This window comes from Bos indicus, chromosome 5 (genome assembly GCF_029378745.1).
Source record: "Bos indicus isolate NIAB-ARS_2022 breed Sahiwal x Tharparkar chromosome 5, NIAB-ARS_B.indTharparkar_mat_pri_1.0, whole genome shotgun sequence".
Classification (NCBI taxonomy): Eukaryota; Metazoa; Chordata; class Mammalia; order Artiodactyla; family Bovidae; genus Bos; species Bos indicus.
The window spans coordinates 90,243,052-90,253,732 of record NC_091764.1 but is presented as its reverse complement, the minus strand read 5'-3'; positions in this window follow the sequence as shown (position 1 = coordinate 90,253,732).

The following is a 10,681-nucleotide window of genomic DNA, read 5'->3' as shown; positions in this document are numbered from 1 at the left end:
GTGACATAAAGGATTAGTGCCAAGATCCCCTGTGTGTTTTGATGAATGCTTCTTAGTATTTGTAATCTCTACCTCCATTCTAGGCTCCAACTTTTAGCTCTCACTGAAGAAAGGGAGTGTCTGTGGCTGATGAAGGAATGTGTCCTTGGGTCAGTATCTTACTTAATTCCTATATCATGTGTTTTGTTTTTTGTAGGGCACACTCTCTGAAACTGAACTTATAGGAATCTCAAACAGAAAAGCAGAAGTTATTAATTTGTCAACAAACAGTAACTGTTGATCAAATATCTGAAGTAGTAGTGATGTTATAAAATCACTCACACATACTCTTTATTAAAAAAAAAAATTTATTGGATTTACAATGGGTTTCTGCTGTATATCCTAATGAGTCAGTTTTTATATATATATACATATACACATACACACACATATATCCTTATACACACATGTATATACACATAGATCTACTCTTTTAGATTCTTTTTCCATATAGGCTGTTTTACATTATTGAGATACTGAGTAGAGTTCTTCTGTGTTATACAGTAGGTTCCTATTAGTTATCTATTTTCTGTGTGTAGTAGCATCCACACATATTCTTTTTTAAAAATTTATTTTTAATTGGAGGATAATTACTTTACAATATTGTATTGGTTTATGCCACCTATCAACATGAATCAGCCATAGGTGTCACACATACTCCTTTTTTTTTTTAAAGAATTTAAATTTATTTACTTTGGCCATGCTGGATCTTCATTGCTGAACATGGGCATTCTCTAGGTGCTACTCTGTAGTTGTGGTGCTCGGGTTTCTCACTGAAGTTGCTTCTCTTGTTGTGGAGCATGGGCTCTAGGGTGTGAGGGCTTCAGTAGTTGCAGCGCATGGGATCAGTAATTGTGGTGCATGGGCTTAACTGCTTCCAAGGCGTGTGGGATCTTCCCAGAGCAGGGATTGAACCCATGTCCCCTGCATTGGCAAGTGGATTCTTTACCACTGAGCCACCAGGGAAGTCCCACATGTATTCTTTTTTATTAATTAATTAATTTACTTTTTTAACTTTACAATATTGTATAGGTTTTGCCATACATCACCATGCATCTGCCACAGGTGTACATGTGTTCCCCATCCTGAACCCCCCTCCCACCTCCCTCCCCATACCATCCCTCTGGGTCATCCCAGTGCACCAGCCCCAAGCTTCCTGTATTGTGCATTGAACCTGGACTGGCGATTCATTTCTTATATGATATTATATATGTTTTAATGCCATTCTCCCAATCATCGCCCCCCACCTCCCTCTCCCACAGAGTCCAAAAGACTGTTCTGTACATCTGTGTCTCTTTTGCTGTCTCACATACAGGGTTGTCGTTACCATCTTTCTAAATTCCATATATATGCGTTAGTATACTGTATTGGTGTTTTTCTTTCTGGGTTACTTCACTCTGTATAATAGGCTCCAGTTTCATCCACCTCATTAGAACTGATTCAAATGTATTCTTTTTAATGGCTGAGTAATACTCCATTGTGTATATGTACCACTGCTTTCTTAACCATTCATCCGCTGATGGACATCTAGGTTGCTTCCATGTCCTGGCTATTATAAACAGTGCTGCAATGAACATTGGGGTACACATGTCTCTTTCAATTCTGGTTTCCTCGGTGTGTATGACCAGCAGTGGGATTGCTGGGTCATAAGGCAGTTCCATTTCCAGTTTTTTAAGGAATCTCCACACTGTTCTCTATAGTGGCTGTACTAGTTTGCATTCCCACCAACAGTGTAAGAGGGTTCCCTTTTCTCCACACCCTCTCCAGCATTTATTGCTTGTAGACTTTTGGATCGCAGCCATTCTGACTGGCGTGAAATGGTACCTCATTGTGGTTTTGATTTGCATTTCTCTGATAATGAGTGATGTTGAGCATCTTTTCATGTGTTTGTTAGCCAACTGTATGTCTTCTTTGGAGAAATGTCTATTTAGTTCTTTGGCCCATTTTTTGACTGGGTCGTTTATTTTTCTGGAATTGAGCTGTAGGAGTTGTTTGTATATTTTTGAGATTAGTTGTTTGTCAGTTGCTTCATTTGCTATTATTTTCTCCCATTCTGAAGGTTGTCTTTTCACCTTGCTTATAGTTTCCTTTGTTGTGCAGAAGCTTTTAAGTTTAATTAGATCCCATTTGTTTATTTTTGCTTTTATTTCCAATATTCTGGGAGGTGGGTCATAGAGGATCCTGCTGTGATGTATGTCGGAGAGTGTTTTGCCTATGTTCTCCTCTAAGAGTTTTATAGTTTCTGGTCTTATGTTTAGATCTGTAATCCATTTTGAGTTTGTTTTTGTGTATGGTGTTAGAAAGTGTTCTAGCTTCATTCTTTTACAAGTGGTTGACCAGTTTCCCCAGCACTACTTGTTAAAGAAATTGTCTTTTCTCCATTGTATATCCTTGCCTCCTTTGTATATCCTTGCCTCCTTTGTCAAAGATAAGGTGTCCATAGGTGTGTGGGTTTATCTCTGGGCTTTCTATTTTGTTCCATTGATCTATATTTCTATCTTTGTGCTAGTACCATACTGTCTTGATGACTGTGGCTTTGTAGTAGAGCCTGAAATCAGGCAGGTTGATTCCTCCAGTTCCATTCTTCTTAAGATAGCTTTCGCTATTCGAGTTTTTTTGTATTTAAATACAAATTATGAAATTATTTGTTCTAGCTCTGTGAAAAATACCGTTGGTAGCTTACTGTTGATAGGGATTGCATTGAATCTATAGATTGCTTTGGGTAGTATACTCATTTTCACTATATTGAGTCTTCCGATCCATGAACATGGTATATTTCTCCATCTATTAGTGTACTCTTTGATTTCTTTCTTTCAAGAAAGTCAACACAGCCTATGCTGCTGCTGCTGCTGCTAAGTCGCTTCAGTCGTGTCCGACTCTGTGCGACCCCATAGACGGAAGCCCACCAGGCTCCCCCGTCCCTTGGGATTCTCCAGGCAAGAACAATGGAGTGGGTTGCCATTTCCTTCTGTATTCTTGATATGTGGTATGAGATGTCATGGATTTGAGCTGGAATAGTATTTCATATGTAAATAGAAGCTACTCACAGCCTTGAGAATAATTTGTTTTCTTAATCAATATAACCTCTCATCTCCTTTTCACTTATAGTACACTTTGCTCAGTAATATTGCCTTTCATATATAGTATGAAAGCAAATTTCAACTCTGTCTTGATAAATTATGATACAGTACAAATTAGTGCATGTATTTCTGCATATGCAAATGATATTTATTAAAAAAGGTGATAACCTGTGGAGATTTCTGTTTGTAGATGAAAATACTAAGCTGCTATTAAAAAAAATTGTATTGTACCAAAAATAAGCCTTTAAAGCTAATATTACTGAAGGAACCAGGAGATGTCACATTGGTCAGCAGGATATATAATTATGAATAGACTCACAGAACAAACACTTTAACAGAATAAGTCCATTAAGTAAATGTGACTTCCCTTTGAGAATTTTTTTCTGAATGAAATGACCAGGTCTATTAGGGGAAGTTTAAATACCTCACTAAGACTTTCAAAACTCTTTGGAAATATTTTCAAACGTAACTATTGAATTAGTCCCTGTGAACTTGGAATAATGTTTTATAATGTAGAGAGAATTGGCTTAGAGGCAGAGGATAAATAGTAGGGAGATACAGATACTTCTTGAGGTAAAGAATATTAATAGTGTTCTGTGCTAAGGTTTAGAGGAAGGGAGTGAATGGGTGTGTGTACCCAAGAGCAAAGAAACGTAGTTGTTTCCAAAAGCTGACTAAGTAGCTGTTGAGCCATGTTTCATTGTTGGGAAAGCAGTGCTCAGAGAGTCAGCAACCCTCAGGTACTCCTGTGTGATGATCAGCGGTGCTTGGAATCAGTTGTCCCTACTTGGAGACTCACTCCATGGTCAGTAGACCTTGGAAGTGTGTACCAAACAGTAAAATTCATTTTAGCTTTACCCTGCAGGAAAGAAACTTATTAAAATAAAATACATTTGGCCCATCAAAGAATCTACATGTGACCTAGGGAGGCTGGTTCAGCCACTGCACAACCAGAAATGGTACTCAGGCCAGACCTTGGTGGCTACCCCAGCAAAGACACCAAGTTTGCCTCCACCTGGTGTGAGTGTCACATTTTGTTCTGGACATTGCAACTTCCAAGGATGATACTGGACCGGGTCCCAGAAGTTTTGGGTTTTCTGACCCTGAAAACCCAGGTACTTCTGCTGCCACGCTTACAGAAAGATGCATGTTACATCTGTGTCTGTTTTCTCACATCACCGGCTTCCCAGACTAAAGTCTCGTGTGGGTACATTGCATAACTTTACCCTGGTGCAAGCAGAGACAACAGTCAGTATGTGTGAGAATGTTCAAAAGAGTAATGTTCAAATGAGTGCTGCATTACCACAGACAAGACAAGTATTCACCATACCCCCAGAAGTGGTAGATGGTATAAGAGAGAAGTGTTACCAGCTTTGTGTTCCAATCATTTAATTAATTTAACTTAATATCAACCATTTAATTAATATAACCATGTAATTAATATCATTTAATTCATATCAGTAATTTAATTAAATGCTATTTGCATTTATAATACAGTAGTAATAAAATGTTGTAGTATGTATTTTAGGTTAGATCTATAGTGCTGTGGATGGAAAAAGCATATATCAAAGCTACAAAAATGGTTGGAGGAACTTCCCCGGTGGTTCAGTGGTTAAGACTTGCCTTCTAATTCAGGGGGCAGGTTCAATTCCACATGTCTTGTGGCCAAAAAAACCGAGGCATAAAACAGAATCAATATTGTAACAAATTCAATAAAAATTTTTAAAAAATGGCCCACGTCAGAAAAATCTTAATAAAATGGTTAGTCACTCAACCCTAAAATCTCAATATATTAGAATGAAAGATTAAAGGTCATTAAAAGATGAATATGAACACATAGTTTATAGTAATGAGCTTACTGCCCTTATTTAGATAAACTTGACATTTTTCTCCTTTACTTTTCATTGAACTATGTGCATATTGTTACCATGGCAATTGTAACACTTTATTTCATTTTTCCCCTCACATATCTGTCTCTAGTTTGTTTTGTATAGGGTCTAGTACTGGCACACGTTAAGAAATGAAAACATCTAAACTAATGGTATCAGAGTGCAAACAGGGATGTCTGGGGTGTGCTTATCCCTTTTTTGAGACATACTATGACTCAGCTGGTAAAGAATCTGCCTGCAGTGCAGGAGATCTGGGTTCAATCCCTTGGTCAGGAAGATGCCCTGACTCCCCATAGACAGAGGAGCCTGGCGAGCTCCAGTCCATGGGGTTACAAAGAGTCAGACGTGACTGAACAACTAAGCACATGAGTATCAATAGTGTTTTTTCCAAAGGTACATTTTGGTTTTATGATCATTGAGAAACACAGATGAGGCCATGCAGTGGCCATGGACAGGACCAAAGCAAAGTGAAGGCAAGTACCCTGTATGACAGTTAGGATTTAGGTGAGGGAGAGATGGGCATATGTGGATCAGCCAAGAGAGACTCATTCCTTTGCTTTGTTTTGCCTTTGATCGGATGACTGGTGGAACAGTTATTTACTTAAGGGTAGGGTAAAGTTGCCAACATCCACTGGATAATCGAAAAAGCAAGAGAGTTCCAGAAAAACATCTATTTCTGCTTTATTGACTATGCCAAAGCCTTTGACTGTGTGGATCACAATAAACTATGGAAAATTCTGAAAGAGATGGAAATACCAGACCACCTGACCTGCCTTGTTGAGAAACCTGTATGTAGGTCAGGAAGCAACAGTTAGAACTGGATGTGGAACAACAGACTGGTTCCAAATAGGAAAAGGAGTACGTCAAGGCTGTATATTGTCACCCTGCTTATTTAACTTATATGCAGAGTACATCATGAGAAACGCTGGGCTGGCTGGAAGAAGCACAAGCTGGAATCAAGATTGCCAGGAGAAATATCAATAACCTCAGATATGCAAATGACATCACCTTTATGGCAGAAAGTGAAGAAGAACTAAAGAGCCTTTAGATGAAGGTGAAAGAGGAGAGTGAAAAAGTTGGCTTAAAGCTCAACATTCAGAAAACTAAGATCATGGCATCCGGTCCCATCACTTCATGGGAAATAGATGGGGAAACAGTGGAAACAGTGTCAGACTTTATTTTTTGGGACTCCAAAATCACTGCAGATGGTGATTGCAGCCATGAAATGGCACTTACTCCTTGGAAGGAAAGTTATGACCAACCTAGACAGCATATTCAAAAGCAGAGACATTACTTTGCTAACAAAGGTCAGTCTAGTCAAGGCTATGGTTTTTCCAGTAGTCATGTACGGATGTGAGAGTTGGACTACAAAGAAAGCTGAGCACCAAAGAATTGATGCTTTTGAACTGTGGTGTTGGAGAAGACTCTTGAGAGTCCCTTGGTGTGCCAGGAGATCCAACCAGTCCATCCTAAAGGAGATCAATCCTCTGTGTTCATTGGAAGCACTGATATTGAAGCTGAAACTCTAATACTTTGACCACCTGATGCAAAGAGCTGACTCATTTGAAAAGACCCTGATGTTGGGAAAGATTGAGAGCAGGAGGAGAAGGGGATGACAGAGGATGAGATGGTTGGATGGCATCACCAACTCAATGGACATGAGTTTGGGTAAACTCTGGGAGTTGGTGATGGATAGGGAGGCCTGGCGTGCTGCGATTCATGGGGTCGCAAAGAGTCAGACACGACTGAGCGACTGAACTGAACTGATTATAATATCAGTATTAGATGGTAATGATAACCCTAATTACCATCTAATACAATATGAAGTTGTACTATTATTGACTGTATTCCCTGTGCTATACATTATATCCCTGTAAGTTATTAATTTTGAAACTGTTAATTTGTATCCCTTCATCTTTCTATTTTACCCATCCTCTCCCCTCTACTCCCCTATGGCAACCAGCAGTTTTTCTCTATGAGCCTGTTTCTGTTTTGTTTTGTTCATTTGTTTTTTAGATTCCACGTATAAATGGAATCATATGGTATTTGCCTTTTTCTGTTTGACTTACTTCACTGAGTATAATACCTTCTAGATCCATGTATATTGTTGCAGATGGCAAGATTTCATTCTTATTATGGCTGAATAAAACTCCATTGTGTATAATATACCACAGCCCTCTTTACCCATTCATGGACACTTTGTTCACTTATCTGGGCTATTGTAAATAATGCTGCAATGAACATAAAGATTCATATCTTTTCAAATTAGTGTTTTTGTTTTTTTTCTGGATACATATCCAGAAGTAGAATTGCTGGATTGTTTGGAGGTTCTATTTTTAGTTTTTTGAGGAGCCTCTATACTGTTTTCCATAATGAATATAGCAATTTGCATTCCCACCAACAGTATACTATGGTTCCCTTTTCTACATATCCTCACCAACACTTATTTGTTGTCTTTTGGTAATAGCCATTTTAACAGATGTGAGGTGATGTCTCATTATGATTTTGATTCACTATTGCCTGATTATGAGTGATGCTGAAATATCTTCATGTCTTTTGGCCAACTACCAGTCTTCTTTGGAAAAATGCCTGCCTATTCGATCAGGTGGTTGTGTTTTGTCGTCGTTGAGTTGTATGAGTTTTTTGTATATTTTGAATATTAGCCATTTATCAGGTATATTATTTGCAAATATCTTCTCCCATTCAGTAGGCTACCTTTTAATTTTCTTGATAGTTTCCTTCAGTGTGTAAAAGCTTTTTAATTCAATGTAATCCCATTTGTTAATTGTAGCTTTTGTTTTGCTTGCTGGAGGAGCCACATCCAAAAAGAATATCACTAAGACCAATGTCAAAGAGTGTACTGCCTGTGTTTACTTCTAGGAGTTTTATGGCTTGAAGTCTTACATAAGTCTTTAACCCTTTTTAGTTTATTTTTATATATGGTTTGAGAAAGTCATCCCATTTCATGCTTTTGCATGTGACTGTCCAGTTCCCCCAACACCATTTATTGAAGAGGCTGTTATTTATTGAACACTCTCTCTTCTTAAAGAGAGTGTATGTTTGTGCCTCCTTTTGAGTAATTTGTAGCCTCATATGTAATTGACCAAATACATGTGGATTAACTTCTGGGCTTTCCATTCTGTTCAGTTGATATATGTGCTTGTTTTTGTGGCTGTATCATAATGTTTTGAGGACCATATCTTTGTAGTATAGTTTGAAATTAGGGCGTGTGCTACCTCTAGTTTTGTTCTTCTTTCTCAAGATTCTTTTTGCTGTTCAGAGGCTTTTGTGTCTCTATATAAATTTCAGATTGATTTATACTAGATGTGTGAAAAATGCCATTGGTATTTTGATAGAGATTACACCAAATCTGTAGATTGCCTTGGGTAGTTATGGTCACTTTAACAAATGACCATGATTCTTCCAATTCATGGATGTGGTATATCTTTCCATTTGTTTGTGTCTTCTTCAGTTTCTTTTTATCAATGTCTTACAGTTTTCCAAGTATTTGTCTTTTACCTAAGTTATTTCATGCTTTTTGATTTGTGGCATAATGCTTTATGCCATTGTAAATGGGATTTTAAAAAATTTCTCTTTTTGATAGTTCAGTATTAGTGTATAGAAAGGCAACAGATTTCTGTATTAACTTTGTATCTTATGACTTCATTTAATTCATTTATTAGTTCTAAAACTTTTCTGGTGGTCTTTTGGTGACATTTTCATATATACTGTCCTGTCGTCTGCAATGTGACAATTTTACTTAATCCTTTATAATTTGGGTTCCTTTTATTTCTTATCTTATTGCTCTGGCTAGGACATCCAATTCTGTGTTGAATGTAAGTGGTGAGAATGAATTCTTGACAAGAATTCTTGTCTTGTTCCTCATCTTAGAAGAAATGCTTTTAGCTTCTCAGCATTGAGTTTGATGTTGGTGTAGGTTTGTCTCCTCTGGCCTTTCTTTTTTTATATTTTATTTCAAAATAAATATCTCTAAAGTGATATATGTAACCTTTCTTATGCTATATCCTCTCTATACCCACTTTGAGTGTTTCTTATCATAAATGGATATAGTCTCTTTTTATATGTCATTAATGTCTATGTATTTGCTAAATATGCTCATTCACAAACACTACGTTAATTAGGATCATACCTAATAAACCCTTTTTATATCAAAATATACTAAAAGCATATATAAATGTTTCAAAATATGCCCATAGCATATTCCAATCTCATATGCTATTTTTTGAAGTATAATTTTTTCCTGGTGCTACAGTATTCCATTTTAATGAGAGATAGAAATTCATTTTATCAATTTAGTGTAGGTGGACATTTATGTTTTTTCAATTTGTTATTAACTTTCATTAAACAACCTTATAAATAATTCAGTGTTCATCCTAGAAACGGGATTGGTGAATGGAAAGGTATGGATATTTGTATATTTTAAAGGATATAACTATATCATCTGTATCTATATTACTTTTCTTTTTCCCACCAGCTGCTTATGTGAGTAGGGTGATTTCCTTACACTCTCATTAATTAAATTCTCAGCTAGACTGGTGAATTACAGAAATTCTTTGACTTTTAATTTATTGGCCACAGATATTTTTATTTTTACCACTTTGATGAATTATTCTTTCACATTGTTTCCAAAATGCTAATTTCTGGGCTCAAGGTTAGAAGTGAGTTCCAGCCTTGATTCTGCTAATAACTAACTATGGGAACTTGATAAAATTAACATTTCAGGGCCTCTCTTTTAAAATCTAGATTGTCTCAAATATATTTTGGTACTGCTATCAGTTTGATATATTCAAAAAGAAAATTTGATGTGTGATACCATTATTTTCACTTGGGAGTAGCATCCCTCGGTCTTGAGGGAAATGTCATTTCTTGTTTTGTGGGGGCAGGGCCAACTTTTTGACTGATAGGTGAATTTCATCAGGAGAGAATGTAATAGTTCTAGCAGAACCGATTGTGCTTCACTGAGTTGTGTGTAAGCCTATAGTTTATGGTTTAGTGTTTACTAGTACTCTTGCCTGGAAAATCCCATGGGCGGAGGAGCCTGGTAGGCTGCAGTCCATCGGGTCGCTAAGAGTCGGGCACGACTGAGTGACTTCACTTTCACTTTTCACTTTCATGCATTGGAGAAGGAAATGGCAACCCACTCCAGTGATCTTGCCTGGACAATCCCAGGGATGGGGGAGCCTGGTGGGCTGCCGTCTATGGGGTTGCACTGAATCGGACACGACTGAAGCGACTTAGCAGCAGCAGCAGTATATTACTGACAAGCTCTCCTGTACTTTTAGTCTTACTTATGGTTAACATTTTTTGAGTGGAGAAACTCAGTAGGTATTTTCCAATTATGGAAAAGTGAGTGAGTGATCTCAAGTGATTGGTAAAATGATCTTCCCATCTCAAAGGGTGTTTTGAAAAACAAATGAAATAATATATAGGAAAATATTTCATTGTGGAATGAATATTTATTAAATATATTAAAACATATTTAATTATTACATTATGGAATGTAATGCAAATATAAACTGTTCTTGGTCCAAATATTGTCATCATAGTTAATTTGTGGTAGTTTTCAATGTTGAGTGAATATGAGAAGTGGCGTGTTCTACATAAACTAATTTCCTCCAGGTTGACTGTGGTCATGAGCTTGGTATAAGCTCA